The following is a 19,499-nucleotide window of genomic DNA, read 5'->3' on the forward strand; positions in this document are numbered from 1 at the left end:
CAGTTTTTTCTAAATCACATGAGAATCAGAAAGGCCTGGAAGAGGGAGAGAAAGAGATTGAAAAAACGAGCAGTTAAGTCCCAAGTAGATCTCAGGCTACAGTAGTATACACTGGAGAATACCAATTACCTTCTGGACCATAAAATATTCAGCAAGGTCAAAAAGGCTGTTCCAACATGGATGGAGATAAGTAGCCGTACAATGGTCACAGAAATGGGAAAACAGAGAGCCCAGAATACTTTCATCTCACTATATAGCCTGGTTCAAAAAACAGCCAATCACAACCTTATGCTTTGAAGAAGTGTGTTGAGCTATTTTGTCTGCCAGATACCATTTTGCGCCTTTGCCAAAATCATCCTCATTCTTGTCAAACTGAATATTTAGAAAAATTTATAGCTGCCTCTTCATGATTTTACCTGGAGTTTACCGTGCAGGCAAGTGAAGAAGGCTCTCTTACCTGGTTTCTCTAGACCTTTACAGTCCCAGTGCTTGCTGCCCCCAAAGGCGCTGGGGGCAGGGGCAGGTTAGGGGTGGGAGGCCAAGCAGGAGTAGAGGAAGAAATTGCAGAGAATGTACCTCCTGGCACTCTGTTTTCTCAGGGCAGAGGCAGCAGGCAGTTTACTTCAGTGAGCTTACTTGAGCTTCTCTGTTGAATTCCCACTTTCTTCTTGGCCATATATTGTCAGCAGGAAAAGAATCTAATAGACCAGTTCACACTGAGTTGCTGATGAATGATAATGGTTTATTATGATATCCCTTTAGGCTATTTACATTTGAGGGAGAGAATTCACAAAAGCATTGACTCTAAAGCTAGGAATTTTAAGTACCTTGGAATGCTCTAGGAGAGATGTGTGAAGACTTAAAACTCATCCTAGCACTTCACCAATTATATCATATAAACAACAGCCTACTCTTAGCTCTGACAATTCTTGGCAGGACACAAAACTGAGGATACTAAGAATAATAACCATGTGACCAAAGTTCCAATCCTAAACCTTTCCTTGAAAGAAAAGTCTTTGTGACCTTAGGAAAACAAGATGAAATTACCTCCTTCCTTTGTGCATCCCTTATCATGGATTAGCTGTGACAATTAAATGGGTCTTGTGCTGATTTTTCCAAATCCGTTGGTTAAAATATATTTCCCCAAAAGTTATTCTTATCTGAGAAAACAAAGAGAAAGAAAGTGGTTCACAGAAACAGTACTCTGTAAAGGCCATCTTTAGGAAATAAAGAATTTTCATTGATGAGAAATTTAGCCCACAAAAACACAGAACAGAACATGCATTAGTCAGTATCACTTTTGGAAAAGACATTATATGAACTATTGTGAACAAATATAAAGGAGGAGATAATAAGAAATACTAAACATGTGAAAACAAAAATACAGGAGAATTTGATATACAATGCAGCAAGTGTATGTGTGTGTGTGTGTGTGTGTGTGTGTGTGTGTGTCTGCGTAGAATGTGGATAGAGGACAAAAGAAAGTTATCAAACATTGTTTTCAGACGAAGACAATATCAAATTCCTACCTTTGTGTAGGACAATCACTTTCACTAATGTTTTCTTCATTTGATTCTTGCAAATACCCTAAGACCCTAAGAATCATAACACTGAGAACTCAGATGCAGCTGAGTTCCAGAGAAGAGTGTTTGGCACAGGTATAGGTGAACACTTAAAGGGAGGGATATAGAAGAGTTGGGACAAAATCATCCCATTTAACATTATTGGCTTCAGTACAAAACCTCAGAGTTACTCAAGTCATCATTATTTTTCATTTGTTCATGTGCAAAACATATTACTTCAATTTTAATTGTTCACTGCTCCTATTTAGCTCGGGAAAATCCCACACAGGTATGAAAATGACACACGAATGAAAATTCATTGCTGCATCATTTTTAATAGCAAAAGTTAAATTGTTTATTTAAAGTCCATCAATAGGGAACTCCATAAAAAAGTTATGTCCCAGCCATATGATAGATGCCTATGCAGCTGACCAGTAGGGCGAAGCAGTTCTCCAAAAATAGAGAAAAACCTCTGTATTGGTTTCTTAAGACTGCTGAATCAAAGTACCACAAAATGTGTGGTTTAAAACAAGTGTATTATAATTGTAGTTCTGAAGGTTAGAGGTCCAAAATCAAGGTAATGGCATGCTCCTTTTGAAACCCTCTTTTTCTCTTTCTACTTTCCAATGGTTTGTCAGCAAGACTTGGAGTTTGTCTGTCTCTGTTAACTGTCCTCACATGCATTTTCCCTGTATGTCTCTGTGCCTTTTCTTTTAAGGACGCCAAGTCACATTTGACTAAGGGCCCATCGTGCTCCAATAAAACTTCATCTTAACTAATTATATTTTCAGTTTCCTTATTTCCAAATAAGGTCACTTTCTGAAGTACTGGGGGTTATGACTCCAATATATCTTTGGGAGGACACAATTCAACCTAAAGCAATCACCAAAATAGATAAAGAAAGCAACATGTAGAGCAGAGTAGAAAGCATAATACTATTGTGTAAGGGAAGTATACACACACATATTAGACAAATGTTTATAAGCCATTAGAGTATTTCCAGAATTCACGAAATACTAGTGGCCACATCAGAAAACTGCATTGCTGATAGTAACAGCACAGAAGGATCATGCTTTTCAGTTATTGCTTTTTTGTGTGCTTTTAAAATTACGTCAACTATTTTTTAAAATTCCTTTTCACAATTCTTATTCTGTTACCTTGAATCTATTTAACATCCAATTCCCTCAAATATTAGAAAATATTCATATCTCTAGTCTTTCTTTCTTTTCTTTTTCTTTTTCTTTTTTTCCTTGAGCTGCTCTGGCAGATTAATTAGAGAAGGAATTCACTCAGTTTGGTGCCAGTCCAAATATGAAGTCGGGAGAGAGAAAGCAGAACCAGGATGAGCGTGGGTTTGGGAACTACACAATCAGAATCTGAAGCTAAGCAGAGACATGTGACAATAATGAGCTCAGATTCTCCAACAGGATTACCATGGATATGAAGGCCAAGTGGAAGCCAGGGTCAGGAGTAGCTAACAAGCCCCACAGTTGTGGCTTAGTGCACAATATTGTCTAAACCTTCCCATCCTAAGAATTACCTTTTCAAAATAAAAATTCCTAGGACCTTTCCCTGGAGATTCTGGTTTTGTCAGTGTGAGGTTCTGGCCACAAGATCTGAATCTTCGTTACATGCAAAGATAGTTTGCAAACACTAAAGAGCAGAGAAGAGAACTACCTTGGTTGTCATCTCTTTCTCTACCTGACTTTACCTTAAAATTAACACTGATTCTAAGGTATAAGTGAGATATCCACCTGAGGACTATTTGGGCGACCTATCTTATACCACACCATCCCACTGTTTACCCTTTATTCATTCCAGCTTCTTCCTGATAATGAACATGGAGATTTCTCTGATACAGGTTTTTATTTCCCCCTGCATCATTTAGATCCTGAACCACAGTGGTCAATCTGATATTCTAACAGTTTTGAGAGAGCAATCATGAGAGATCAGGACCCAGCATGGTCTTGGTAATGGGAGAAATAAATAACCCCTCAGGATGAAAATTAGACATTTCACAGGTACAGAATTAGAAAACATGCTATGATTAAAAAAAAAATTCTCAAACTACATTTTACTACTTTTTTTTTTGGTGCGGGGGTGTAACCAGAGATTGAACCCTGGGGTGCTTAACCACTGAGCCCCATCCACAGCCCTTTTTATATTTTGAGACAGGGTCTTGTGAAGTTACTTAGAGCCTCGCTAAATTGCTAAGGCTGGCTTTGAACTCATGATCCTCCTGCCGCAGCTTCCCAAGCTACTGAGATTAAAGGCATGTACCACTGTACATGGCTGCAACTTGTTTCATAAGGAGTTAATAATATGCTGTCTAAATAGGACTGGAGTAAGATTAATTTATAAAATACTAGTAATTGTTTCCTTCTTAAAATTCACAATGAATATTATTGTATTTAAAGCTCTAAGAAGTCTTGCTATATAGAAATTAAACCTATTTCACTTACTTGAGTTTAGATCTTTTCTTTTGTTTTACTTATTGACATATTCTTACAAACCTGAGGTCTAAAGAGCATAGTTTGAAAAATATTTCTATAAATATCTTATATCTTAATTTGTCAGATTTGGGAAAGTTAGCTGAGTATATCAAACAGGGTTATTTCTGGACACATTTACATATTTAACAAGATTTATCAAACACCATCTGGAAAAATAAACTAGACAAATTTTTCCCCACAGAATATAACATTGAAGACATTCAATTAATAACAAAGTTTCTAGAAATAAAGAATCGAAAAAGAAAAAAGGAAGAAATTATTAAAGAAGTAGAACAAGCAGATTTTCCAGCTGTGAAAAAAAATATGAACTTTCAAATTGAAACAAATTAGCACATTAATAACAATAATCATAACTGATGTTAACAGAAAACATGTTAAGTATCAGACACTATTCTAGATTTTTTTTAAGTCTTACTGCTATTTTCCCCAAATCCCATGATGTAGATATGAGTATTATCCTCATTTTATAGCCAACAAAGGCACAAAGATGTTGAGTAACCTACCTGAAGTTACAGAGCAAGTTGATGAACCCAGTAGTCTGGCTCTAGAATTTGTATTCTTTTTTATTTTACTTTTTAAATTTGTTTTAATTATTTATACATGACAGTAGAATGCATTTTGACTCATTATACATAAATGAAGCACAATTTCTTATTCCTCTGCTGTACATGATGCAGAGTCACACTGGTAGTATAATCATACATGTATATAGGGTAATAATGTTCATTTCATTCCACTGTCCTCCCCATCTCCCACCTCCACCCTTCCCCTCACTCCCCTCTGCCCAATCCAAAGTTCCTTCATTCTCCCCTCCCCCCAATTATGAATCAGCATCTGCTTATCAGAGAAAACATTCAGCCTTTGTTTTTTGGGGGGTTAGTATTATTTTGCTTAGCATGATATTCTCCAGCTTTATCCATTTACCTGCAAATGCCATAATTTCATTCTTCTTTAAGACTGATTAATATTCCATTGTGTATATGTACCACATTTTCTTTATCAGTTTATCTGTTGAAGGGCATCTAGGTTGGTTCCATAGTTTAGCTATTGTGAATTGAGCTGCTCTAAACATTAGTGCGGCTGCGACACTGTAGTATGCTGGGTTTTTTTTTACTTATCTTTTTTTTATTGGTTGTTCAAAACATTACAAAGCTCTTGACATATCATATTTCATACATTAGATTCAAGTTGGTTATGAACTCCCAATTTTACCCCAAATACAGATTGCAGAATCACATTGGTTACACATCCACATTTTTACATAATGCCCTATTAGTAACTGTTGTATTCTGCTACCTTTCCTATCCTCTACTATCCCCCCTCCCCTCCCCTCCCATCTTCTCTCTCTACCCCATCTACTGTAATTCATTTCTCTCCTTGTTTATTTTCCCATTCCCCTCACAACCTCTTATATGTAATTTTGTATAACAATGAGGGTCTCCCTCCATTACCATGCAATTTCCCTTTTCTCTCCCTTTCCCTCCCACCTCATGTCTTTGTTTAATGTTAATCTTTTCTTCCTGCTCTTCCTCCCTGCTCTGTTCTTAGTTGCTCTCATTATATCAAAGAAGACATTTGGTATTTGTTTTTTAGGGATTGGCTAGCTTCACTAAGCATAATCTGCTCTAGTGCCATCCATTTCCCTGCAAATTCCATGATTTTGTCATTTTTTAGTGCTGCGTAATACTCCATGGTGTATAAATGCCACATTTTTTAATCCATTCATCTATTGAAGGGCATCTGGGTTGGTTCCACAGTATAGCAATTGTGAATTGTGCTGCTATGAACATCGATGTGACAGTATCCCTGTAGTACGCTCTTTTAAGGTCTTCAGGGAATAGTCCGAGAAGGGCAATAGCTGGGTCAAATGGTGGTTCCATTCCCAGCTTTCCCAGGAATCTCCATACTGCTTTCCAAATTGGCCGCACCAGTTTGCAGTCCCACTAGCAATGTACAAGAGTACCCTTTTCCCCATATCCTCGCCAGCATTGTTGTTGTTTGACTTCATAATGGCTGCCAATCTTACTGGAGTGAGATGGTATCTTAGGGTGGTTTTGATTTGCATTTCTCTGACTGCTAGAGATGGTGAGCATTTTTTCATGTACTTGTTGATTGACTGTATGTCCTCCTCTGAGAAGTGTCTGTTCAGGTCCTTAGCCCATTTGTTGATTGGGTTATTTGTTATCTTGTTGTCTAATTTTTTGAGTTCCTTGTATACTCTGGATATTAGGGCTCTATCTGAAGTGTGAGGAGTAAAAATTTGTTCCCATGATGTAGGCTCCCTATTTACCTCTCTTATTGTTTCTCTTGCTGAGAAAAAACTTTCAGTTTAAGTAAGTCCCATTTGTTGATTCTTGTTATTAACTCTTGTGCTATGGGTGTCCTATTAAGGAATTTGGAGCCTGACCCCACAATATGTAGATCGGAACCAACTTTTTCTTCTATCAGACACAGAGTCTCTGATTTGATATCTAGCTCCTTGATCCACTTTGAGTTAACTTTTGTGCATGGCTAGAGGAGGGGATTCAGTTTTATTTTGTTGCATATGGATTTCCAGTTTTCCCAGCACCATTTGTTGAAGATGCTATCCTTCCTCCATTGCATGCTTTTAGGTCCTTTATCAAATATAAGATAGTTGTAGCTTTGTGGATTAGTCTCTGTGTCCTCTATTCTGTACCATTGGTCCATCTGCCTGTTTTGGTACCAGTACCATGCTGTTTTTGTTACTATTGCTCTGTAATGTACTTTGAAATCTGGTATTGCTATACCTCCTGATTCACACTTCCTGCTTAGAATTGCTTTTGCTATTCTGGGTCTTTTATTTTTCCATATGAATTTCATGATTACTTTCTCTATTTCTGCAAGAAATGCCTTTGGGATTTTGATTGGCATTGCATTAAATCTATAGAGAACTTTTGGTAATATCGCCATTTTGATGATGTTAGTTCTGCCTATCCATGAACAGGGTATATTTTTCCATCTTCTAAGATCTTCTTCTACTTCTCTTTTTAGGGTTCTGTAGTTTTCATTGTATAAATCTTTCACCTCTTTTGTTAGGTTGATTCCCAAGTATTTTTTTTTTTGAAGATATTGTGAATGGAGTGTTTTTCCTCATTTCCGTTTCAGAAGTTTTGTCGCTGATATACAGAAATGCCTTTGATTTATACGTGTTGATTTTATATCCTGCCACTTTGCTGAATTCATTTATTAGTTCTAGTAGTTTTTTTGTAGACCCTTTTGGGTCTTCTAGGTATAGAATTATGTCTTCCGAAAATAGTGATAATTTAAGTTCTTCTTTTCCTATTTTTATGCCTTTAATTTCTTTCATCTGTCTAATTGCTCTGGCCAGTGTTTCAAGAACTATATTGAATAGAAGTGGTGATAGAGGGCATCCCTGTCTTGTTCCAGATTTTAGAGGGAATGCCTTCAATTTTTCTCCATTCAGAATGATGCTAGCCTGAGGCTTAGCATAGATAGCTTTTACAGTGTTGAGGTAAGTTCCTGTTATCCCTAGTTTTTCTAATGTTTTGAACATAAAGGGATGCTGTACTTTGTCGAATGCTTTTTCTGCGTCTATCGAGATGATCATATGGTTCTTATCTTTAAGTCTATTGCTGTGGTGAATAACATTTATTGATTTCCGTATATTGAACCAGCCTTGCATCCCAGGGATGAATCCTACTTGATCATGGTGCACAATATTTTTGATGTGCCTTTGTATCCGATTCGCCAGAATTTTATTGAGGATTTTTGCATCTAGGTTCATCAGAGTTATTGGTCTGTAGTTTTCTTTCTTTGAGGTGTGTTTGTCTGGTTTCGGAATCAGGGTGATGTTGGCTTCATAGAATGAATTTGGCAGAACTCCCTCTTTTTCTATTTCCTGAAATAACTTGAAAAGTATTGGTATTAATTCTTCTTTAAAGGTTTTGTAAAACTCCGCTGTATACCCATCCTGTCCTGGGCTTTTCTTGGTTGGTATTCTTTTGATTGCTTCTTCTATTTCATCCATTGATATTGGTCTGTTTAAGTTGTGAGTATCCTCCTGACTCAGTCTCGGCAAATCATATGACTTAAGAAATTTATCGATGTCTTCACTATCTTCTATTTTATTGGAATATAGGTTTTCAAAATAATTTCTAATTGTCTTCTGTATTTCTGTAGCATCTGTTGTGATATTGCTTTTTTCATCCCGTATGTTAGTAATTTGAGTTCTCTCTCTTCTTCTCTTCGTTAGCATGGCTAAGGGTCTGTCGATCTTATTTATTTTTTCAAAGAACCAACTTTTAGTTTTGTTAATTTTTTTCAATAGTTTCTTTTGTTTCAATTTCGTTGATTTCCGCTCTGATTTGAATTATTTCTTGCCTTCTGCTACATTTGCTGTTGTTTTGCTCTTCGTTTTCTAGGGCTTTGAGATGAAGTGTGAGCTCATTTATTTGTTGGTTTTTCCTTTTTTTGAGGAATGAACTCCAGGCAATGAATTTCCCTCTTAAAACTGCTTTCATTGTGTCCCATAGATTCCGATATGTTGTGTCTGTATTTTCATTTATCTCTAAGAATTTTTTGATTTCCTCCTTTATGTCTTCTGTAACCCATTAATCATTCAGTAACATATTGTTCATTTTCCATGTGATGTAGGATTTTTCCTTCCTTCTTTTATCATTAATTTCCAGTTTCATTCCATTATGATCAGATAAAATGCATGGTATTATCTCCACCCTTTTATATTTACTGAGGCTTGCCCTATGGCATAATATATGGTCTATTTTTGAGAAGGATCCATGTGCTGCTGAGAAAAAAGTATATCCACTTGATGATGGTTGATATATTCTATATATGTCAGTTAAGTCTAGGTTATTGATTGTGATATTGAGTTCTATAGTTTCTTTATTCAACTTTTGTTTGGAGGATCTGTCCAATGGTGAGAGAGGTGTGTTGAAGTCACCCATAATTATTGTGTTGTGGTCTATTTGATTCTTGAACTTGAGGAGAATTTGTTTTATGAACTTCGCAGCACCATTATTTGGTTCATAAATATTGATAATTGTTATGTATTGTTGGTGAATGGTTCCTTTTAACAGTATATAATGTCCTTCCTTATCCCTTTTGATTAAATTAGTCTTGAAGTGGATTTTATTCGATATGAGAATGGCCACCCCTGCTTGCTTATGAGGACCGTGTGCATGGTATATTTTTTCCCAACCTTTCACCTTTAGCCTGTGTATGTCTTTTCCAATCAGATGTGTCTCCTGGAGGCAGCATATTGTTGGATTTGTTTTTTTAATCCATGTTACCAGCCTATGTCGCTTTATTGGAGAGTTTAAGCCATTAACGTTTAGAGTTACTATTGATATATAGTTTGTACTTACAGCCATGTTTGATTATTTATCTTATTTTTTTTTTAATTTAGTTTGTTTCTCCATGATTAGCTTTCCCCCCGCCCTCTGTCTTTACAGAGGCACTTCCCACTGATGGTTTTGATTATTGTTTTTCATTTCTTCCTTGTGTAGTGTTTTGCTCAAGATGCTTTGAAATTCTGGTTTTCTGGCTGCAAATTCTTTTAGCTTTTGTTTATCATGAAAGATTTTTATTTCGTTGTCGTACCTGAAGCTTAATTTTGCTGGATACAGAATTCTTGGTTGGCATCCATTGTCTTTCAGTGTTTGAAATACGTTGTTCCAGGATCTTCTCGCTTTCAGCGTCTGTGATGAAAAATCCGTTGTTAACCTTATTGGTTTACCTCTGAATGTAATCTGCCTCCTTTCTCTTGTAGCTTTTAATATTTTCTCTTTGTTCTGTATATTGGATATCTTCATAACAGTGTGTCTTGGCATTGGTCTACTGTGATTTTGTGTGCTTGGTGTCCTGTATGCATCTACAATTTGTATATCCATTTCCTTTTTTATTTCTGGAAAGCTTTCTGTAATTATTTCATTCAGCAGGTTACTCATTCCCTTGGTTTGAATCTCTGTACCTTCCTCTATCCCGATGACTCGTAAGTTTGGTTTTTTTATGTTATCCCATATCTCTTGGATGTTTTTCTCGTGATTTTTTACCAGCCTTTCTGAGTTGGCTACACTCTTTTCAAGATGACATATTTTGTCTTCATTATCTGACGTTCTGGCTTCTACTTGCTCCACTCTGTTAGTGATACTCTCAATTGAGCTTTTAATTTGGTTTATCATTTCCTTCATTTCTAGAATTATTGTTTGATTTTTTTTATAATATCTATCTCCTGATAAAGATGCTTAACTTCTTCTTTAATCTGTTTATGTAATTCATTTTCAATGTGTTCTTTCACTGTTTGGATTTGCTGTCTCGTATCCTCTTTAAGATTCCATTCCATCTGTCTAAGGTATTCCTTGAGTTCTTTATATGACCATTTTTCTGATGACTCTAGGTCCTCCTGAATATTTAGGCTGTCCTTCATTGTTTGTACTCCTTTTATTCTTTGCTTTTTTATGCTGCTCATGTTACTTCTTGTTCTGTTTGACTGCTTAGTTACTGTTTACTCTTATAAATTTATTTGATGCTTGGGAGGAAAAATATTAGAAGGGAAGGGAAGAAGTCACTAAAGAGGATGAGAGTAGGCAGATAGAATTCAAGGAAGGGGGAATAAGAAAATTGAAAAGAAATGAAAAGACAAAAGAAAAAAAATAGAAAATAAAGACAGAAAGAAAAAAATTAAAAAAAATAATAATGATAATAAAAAAATGAAAATTAAAATTAAAAAAATAATTGTAATAATAATAAAATAAAAAAATTTAAAAAAATTAAAAACATTAAAAAAAGTTAAAGAACAACAACAAAAAAATGAAAATGTAAGAAAAAGAAAAAAAATAATAATAAATGCAGTCATAGAGTTCAATTAACTTCTCTTCCAGTAGGTGGAGCTGTGCCCACTGGGCCAAGCTTCTCCTCTCAATAGGTGGGAACCAATCACTGTGCAGCAGCTCTTCCTCCCAGACTGGACAGGTCTCCAATCCTGAGTGCCTAGGGCCTTCTCTTGTGTTTCCTCAAGCCAGGCCCCACTCACCTGTGACGCTCACCACAATACTGGCTGCACGCCAGGTCTGCTGCTCCTGGGAGCCCTGATTTCATGAACGCCTGGGCACACTCTCCCTGTTTGCCTCCCTCAAACCCTATGTTTGTAGAGCTTGGGGCTGAGAACCCCCAGCGAATTTGCTTGCCCTCTGGTAGCCACGCCCCCGCGCCACTCCTGATTCCCTCTGTCTGGCTATCGCGCTCACGGGAGAGCTGGGAGGGGCCCTTAAGCTTTCCCCGCTGTGTGGATAGAGATGGCTAGGGGATTACACACCTGTCGCGCTGGTTTCAATGAAGTTATCTCCTCCGCCCATGACGTCAGTTCTCTGCCATGGTGGTATCCCATGCAAATGGTGACCGTTCGTTCCCTTTGCCGGGTGACCAATGCAACGGGTGGGTCCTGACTGTCTCTCCCAAGCCCCGTTTCAATCCTGTGGCCACTGCCTATGAAGACTCGGTTGGCTTTTACCTCTAAGTTCAGAAGGGCCGAACAGTTATTTCAGCGGGATCATTAGTGCTGAGTCACGAGAAGCAGGCGAACTGGAGCTTGAATGCAGCCAATCCGGGCTCAGTGTGTGTTCTGAGGGGCCCAGACTGTTCGCCCCAGGTCCACGTCAGCTCAGCATTGCCTAGTGATCCTGAGCAAACAGCATTTAGACAGTTTACGACTCCCTTTGCCCGCACAGCTGAAGAGGTCAGAGACGTGATCTCTCCGCACCCACCGCCATGTTCTCCTACCAGCCTCCAGCAAGTGCGGGACCGCGTCCTGGGGTGAGGCGCGAAGGGAAAGCGGCTCTGCTGACGCCTGCGGCGACTGGATACAGGTCCAGGTCCCAGTGGTAGGCAGCCCCGAGGCGCCTCCGTGGCGCAGGCCTCCGCCGCCGTCTTCCAGCTCTGGCAGAGGGAACGGAGCTCCGAGAGGGCCGGCAGCTGCTTCACGCGTCGCCAAGCCCCCAGGTCAACATGGCTCCGTGGCCACCGAACCGCGCAGCCTGCCCACTAATCCCCGCCGAGAAGCCGCTGCTGGAGCGGAGCAAGCGGGAGGCGAGACGCCTGGCTGAGGCTGCCTGGCCCGGAGCGGGCTGCTTCTTCTCGGCTGTGGGGCTGGACGGCGGGGAGCTGAAGAGAACGCGGGCGGCCGCCATAGTATGCTGTTTTTAAGGTCTTTGGGTATAAACCAAGGAGTGGGACAGCTAGGTTAAATGGTGGTTCCATTCCAAGTTTTTTTTGAGGAATCTCCACACTGTTCTCTGTAGTAATCACACTAATTTGCAGTCCCACCAGCAATATATAAGTGTACATTTCCCCCCACATCCTCACCAACACTTATTATTACTTGTATTCTTGATAATTGCCATTCTGACTGGAGTGAGATGAAATATTAGAGTAGTTTTGATTTGCATTTCTCTCTCAATAAATGGGATGGATTCATATGAAAAAGCTTCTTCTCTTACTGAGAAGCAATCAATAATGTGAAGAGACAGCCTACAGAATGGGAGAAAATCTTTACGACATGCATTTCAGATAGAGCACTAATCTCCAGGATATACTAAAAAAAACCTCAAAACATCATAAACATCATAAAAAAAGCAAAGAAACAAATAACCCAATCAATAAATGGGCTAAAGAAGTGAATAGAATTTATATTTTTAGTTACCACAAATTTCTGCCTCTCCAAAAAAACAAAACAAACAAACAAAATCAACAACTCATGAAATATCAATTATTTTGAAATTTTAGAACCCTAAGGTTTATAACAACAAAAGTCTGTAGATCACATACCAAGGACTAGGAATAACAATGACATCAAGATTCTCAATAGAAATACTGACAACCAGATGGCAAAGGACAAGTGACTCCACATTTCTGAGGACACAAATATTTCCCACCTAAAATTCTGACCTCGGCCTACCTACCAACAATGAGAATAGAGTAAAATCCATTTTCACTCACTCAGGGTTGCAAAATCTGACTTCCTGTGCATCCTTTCTCAAGAAGCTTCTAGAGAACTTCTTGAGAAATCAAGAAAGAGGAAGATGTGATAGCCAGGAAAGGAGACTCACTCAGGAGAGAGGCAGAGGTGACTCCAGGGGGCCTTGGACAAAGGTCTGTTGCAGGCCTGGGAAGCCACAGGAACTGACTAGAGCAAACGGGAATGCTGAGAGAGGAAGAAGTGAAGAAGAAGGAAGAAAAACCAAAGGGTTAACTGATACTGAGAGCAGTTTTATAAATTCTGAGGGAATTTTGAGGAAGGAATTAGTACAAAAGGAAAACAAGTCAATTTCATTCTCAGAGAAAAGAAATAGAGCTACAGGACATTATATACCTCAGTGTAAAGTAATTTTCTAGTCATATCAATCATCAAACATTCATATTGGTTTTAAAGAAGGAGGGAATACACGTCTTTCGCCAATTTTTCTTTTTTGAGTTTTTATTTTTTCATGTTATGGATCACTTTCTGGAACCATTTATTCAATTATTTGGTTACTTGTTTATTTCTTACCTTTTCACACCAGAATATAAGTTTATAAATGTGGGAACATTCTCTTGCTCAATGGCATACACCAGAACCCAAAACAGTTAATGAAGAAAGGAGCAGGGGGTATATAATTAAGCTAAACCTCCAGGCTTTAAAGAAGAAAATCAGAGCCGCCCCCTCCCCCTGCGCCGGCAAGGTAGACAGAACTGTGACCACCCACAGAGCAGGCCCAGCGGCCTGCTGAGTGGCAGAGCCGCCCCCCACCCCCCGCGCCTGCCAGGTAGGCGGAACTGTGACCACCAACAGAAAAGGCCCAGTGGCCCGAGGCGGGACAGAGCTTCCAATCACTCCTGCAAGGTAGGCGGGCCTGCGACCCACTGGCAGAAGAGGAGCAGCGGCCTGCTGAGAGGCAGAGCCGCCCCCTCCCCCCGCGCCTGCAAGGTAGATGGAACTGTGACCACCATCAGAACAGGCCAGACCTGCAACCGACAGACAGAAGAGGCCCAGTGGCCTGAGGAAGGGTAGAGCCGCCCCCCCCGCACCTGCAAGGTAGGCGGACCTGCAACCCACTGGCAGAACAGCCCCAGAGGCCTGCAGAGGGGCTGTGCCGCTGCCTGCGCCTGCAAAGTAGGCAGAACTGCGACCACTGACAGAACAAGCCTAGCGGCCTGCAGAGGGACAAAGCCGCCGCCCACGCCTACAAGGTAGGCGGACCTGCTACCGACCGGCAGAGCAGGCCCAGCGGCCTGCCGGCATGGTAGGCACATTGCCCCAATTGGAGGAGGGGCAGAGCCACCGCCCGCGCCTGCGAGGGAGACTTTGCAACTATACAAGACCAATATAAATATATAGGGGGGAAATTCAATAGCACAACAGTTTCACCAAGTAGAAAGGAACGCGAAGAGTATGAAGAGACAAGGAAAGAAAGGACCACAAGCAATGCAGGTCAACTCAACGTTAGAAGAGGTAATATCTGCAGCAGATGGAATGTCAGATAAAGAATTCAGGATATACATGCTTCAGATGATCTGGAGTCTCAAGGAAGACATCAGACAGCAAAATCAGACAATGAAAGATCACTTCAACAATGAATTACATAAACAAATCCAAGAAGCAAAAGACCAACTATACAGGGAGATAGAGGTTATAAAAAACAAACAAACAGAAATCCTAGAAATGCAGGAAGCAATAAACCAACTTAAAAACTCAATGGAGAATACTACCAGCAGAGTAGAACACTTAGAAGATAGAACATCAGACAATGAAGATAAAGTATTTCAAAAGGAAAAGAACATAGACAGCTCAGCAAGACTGTTAAGAAACCATGAGCAGAACATCCAAGAAATATGGGATAACATCAAGAGACCAAATTTAAGAGTCATTGGGATACAGGAAGGGACAGAGTTTCAAACCAAAGGAATGAGCAATCTATTCAATGAAATAATACAAGAAAACTTCCCAGACTTGAAGAATGAGACAGAATCCCAAATCCTAGAAGCCTACAGAACGCCGAATGTGCAAAATCATAAGAGACCCACACCTAGACACATTATAATGAAGATGCCCAACATACAGAATAAGGAGAGAATTTTAAAAGCTACAAGAGAAAGGAAGCAGATCACATTTAGGGGTAAGCCAATCAGGATAACAGCTGATCTTTCAACACAGACTCTGAAAGCTAGAAGATCCTGGAATAACATATTTCAAACACTGAAAGAAAATGGGTTCCAACCAAGAATTGTGTTTCCAGCGAAATTAAGCTTCAGGATGGAAGATGAAATTAAAACCTTCCACGATAAACAAAAGTTAAAAGAATTTGCAGCTAGAAAACCATCTCTTCAAAACATCCTTGGCAAAACATTACAGGAAGAGGAAATGGAAAATAACAATGAAAACCAACAGTGGGAGGTAGGACAGTAAAGGGGGGAAAATAATCAAAGAGGAAAGCAAACCATGTTTAGTAACATAAATAAACAAATATGGCTGGAAGAACAACCCATATCTCAATAATAACCCTAAATGTTAATGGCTTAAACTCACTAATCAAGAGACACAGGCTAGTAGAATGGATCACAAAACAAGACCCAACAATATGCTGCCTACAGGAGACGCATTTGATAGGAAAAGACATACATAGGCTGAAGGTGAAAGGTTGGGAAAAATCATATCACTCATATGGACTTCGGAAACAAGCAGGAGTGTCCATACTCATATCAAATAAAATAGATTTCAAGCCAAAGTTAATCAAAAGGGATAAAGAGGGACACTACATACTGCTTAAGGGAACCATACACCAACAAGACATAAAAATCTTAAATATATATGCCCCAAACAATGGTGCAGCTATGTTCCTCAAACAAACTCTTCTCAAGTTCAAGAGTCTAATAGACCACCATACAATAATCATGGGAGACTTCAACACACCTCTCTCGCCACTGGACAGATCTTCCAAACAAAAGTTGAATAAGGAAACTATAGAACTCAATAACACAACTAATAACCTAGACTTAATTGACATATATAGAATATACCACCCAACATCAAGCAGTTACACTTTTTTCTCAGCAGCACATGGATCCTTCTCAAAAATAGATCATATATTATGTCACAGGGCAACTCTTAGACAATATAAAGGAGTAGAGATAATACCATGCATCCTATCTGATCATAATGTAATGGAACTGAAAATCAACGATAAAAGAAGGAAGGAAAAAGAATACATCACTTGGAGAATGAACAATAGGTTACTGAATGATCAATGGATTATAGAAGACATCAAGGAGGAAATTAAAAAATTCTTAGAGATTAATGAAAACACAGACACAACATATCGGAATCTATGGGACACATTGAAAGCAGTTCTAAGAGGAAAATTCATTGCTTGGAGTTCATTCCTTAAAAAAAGAAAAAACCAACAAATAAATGATCTCATACTTCATCTCAAAATCCTAGAAAAAGAAGAGCAAAACAACAGCAAAAGAAGTAGAAGGCAAGAAATAATTAAAATCAGAGCTGAAATTAATGAAATAGAAACAATTGAAAAAATTGACAAAACTAAAAGTTGGTTCTTTGAAAAAATAAATAAAATCGACAGACCCTTAGCCATGCTAGCGAAGAGAAGAAGAGAGAGAACTCAAATTACTAGCATACGGGATGAAAAAGGCAATATCACAACAGACACTTCAGATATACAGAAGATAATCAAAAATTATTTTGAATCCTTATACTCCAATAAATTAGAAGATAGTGAAGGCATCAATAAATTTCTTAAGTCATATGATCTGCCCAGATTGAGTCAGGAGGATATAGACAACCTAAACAGACCAATATCAATTGAGGAAATAGAAGAAATCATCAAAAGACTACCAACTGAGAAAAGCCCAGGACCGGATGGGTATACAGCAGAGTTTTACAAAACCTTTAAAGAGGAACTAATACCAATACTTTTCAAGCTACTTCAGGAAATAGAAAAAGAGGGAGAACTTCCAAATTCATTGTACGAGGCCAACATCACCCTGATACCTAAACCAGACAAAGACACTTCAAAGAAAGAAAACTACAGACCAATATCTCTAATGAACCTAGATGCAAAAATCCTCAATAAAATTCTGGCGAATCGGATACAAAAACATATCAAAAAAATTGTGCACCATGATCAAGTAGGATTCATCCCTGGGATGCAAGGCTGGTTCAATATACGGAAATCAATAAATGTTATTCACCACATCAATAGACTTAAAAATAAGAACCATATGATCATCTCGATAGATGCGGAAAAAGCATTCGACAAAGTACAGCATCCCTTTATGTTCAAAACATTAGAAAAACTAGGGATAACAGGAACATACCTCAATATTGTAAAAGCAATCTATGCTAAGCCTCAGTCTAGCATCATTCTGAATGGAGAAAAATCGAAGGCATTCCCTCTAAAATCTGGAACAAGACAGGGATGCCCTCTCTCACCACTTCTGTTCAACATAGTTCTCGAATCACTGGCCAGAGCAATTAGACAGACAAAAGAAATTAAAGGCATCAAAATAGGAAAAGAAGAACTTAAATTATCACTATTTGCAGATGACATGATTCTATACCTAGCAGACCCAAAAGGGTCTACAAAGAAATTATTAGAGCTAATAAATGAATTCAGCAAAGTGGCAGGATATAAAATCAACACGCATAAATCAAAGGCATTCCTGTATATCAGCGACAAATCCTCTGAAATGGAAATGAGGACAACCACTCCATTCACAATATCTTCAAAAAAAATAAAATACTTGGGAATCAAACTAACAAAAGAGGTGAAAGACTTATACAATGAAAACTACAGAACCCTAAAGAGAGAAATAGAAGAAGATCTTAGAAGATGGAAAAATATACCCTGTTCATGGATAGGCAGAACTAACATCATCAAAATGGCGATATTACCAAAAGTTCTCTATAGATTTAATGCAATGCCAATCAAAATCCCAATGGCATTTCTTGTAGAAATAGAGAAAGCAATCATGAAATTCATATGGAAAAATAAACGACCCAGAATAGCAAAAACAATGCTAAGCAGGAAGTGTGAATCAGGCGGTATAGCGATACCAGACTTCAAACTATACTACAGAGCAATAGTAACAAAAACAGCATGGTACTGGTACCAAAACAGGCAGGTGGACCAATGGTACAGAATAGAGGACACAGAAACCAATCCACAAAACTACAACTACCTTATATTTGATAAAGGGGCTAAAAGCATGCAATGGAGGAAGGATAGCATCTTCAACAAATGGTGCTGGGAAAACTGGAAATCCATATGCAACAAAATGAAACTGAATCCCTTTCTCTCGCCATGCACAAAAGTTAATTCAAAATGGATCAAGGAGCTTGATATCAAATCAGAGACACGCCATCTGATAGAAGAAAAAGTTGGCTACGATCTGCATTCGGTGGGGTCGGGCTCCAAATTCCTCAATAGGACACCCATAGCACAAAAGTTAATAACTAGAATCAACAAATGGGACTTACTCAAACTAAAAAGTTTTTTCTCAGCAAAAGAAACAATAAGAGAGGTAAATAGAGAGCCTACATCCTGGGAACAAATCTTTACTCCTCACACTTCAGATAGAGCCCTAATATCCAGAGTATACAAAGAACTCAAAAATTAGACAATAAGAGAACAAACAACCCAATCAACAAATGGGCCAAGGACCTGAACAGACACTTCTCAGAGGAGGACATACAATCAATCAACAAGTACATGAAAAAATGCTCACCATCTCTAGCAGTAAGAGAAATGCAAATCAAAACCACCCTAAGATATCATCTCACTCCAGTTAGATTGGCAGCCATTATGAAGTCCAACAACAACAAGTGCTGGCGAGGATGTGGGGAAAAGGGTACACTTGTACATTGCTGGTGGGACTGCAAATTGGTGCAGCCAATTTGGAAAGCAGTATGGAGATTTCTTGGAAAGCTGGGAATGGAGCCACCATTTGACCCAGCTATTCCCCTTCTCGGTCTATTCCCTAAAGACCTAAAAAGAGCATGCTACACGGACACTGCTACATCGATGTTCATAGCAGCACAATTCACAATAGCAAGACTGTGGAACCAACCTAGATGCCCTTCAATAGATGAATGGATAAAAAAAATGTGGCATTTATACACAATGGAGTATTACTCTGCATTAAAAAATGACAAAATCATAGAGTTTACAGGGAAATGGATGGCATTAGAGCAGATTATGCTAAGTGAAGCTAGCCAATCCCTAAAAAACAAATGCCAAATGTCTTCTTTGATATAAGGAGAGTAACTAAGAACAGAGTAGGGTCGAAGAGCATGAGAAGAAGATTAACATTAAACAGGGATGAGAGGTGGGAGGGAAAGGGAGAGAGAAGGGAAATTGCATGGAAATGGAAG

This window comes from Marmota monax, unplaced genomic scaffold (genome assembly GCF_021218885.2).
Source record: "Marmota monax isolate L192 unplaced genomic scaffold, Marmota_monax_Labrador192_F-V1.1 WCK01_AAM20220418_F8-fsc00013, whole genome shotgun sequence".
Taxonomy (NCBI): Eukaryota; Metazoa; Chordata; class Mammalia; order Rodentia; family Sciuridae; genus Marmota; species Marmota monax.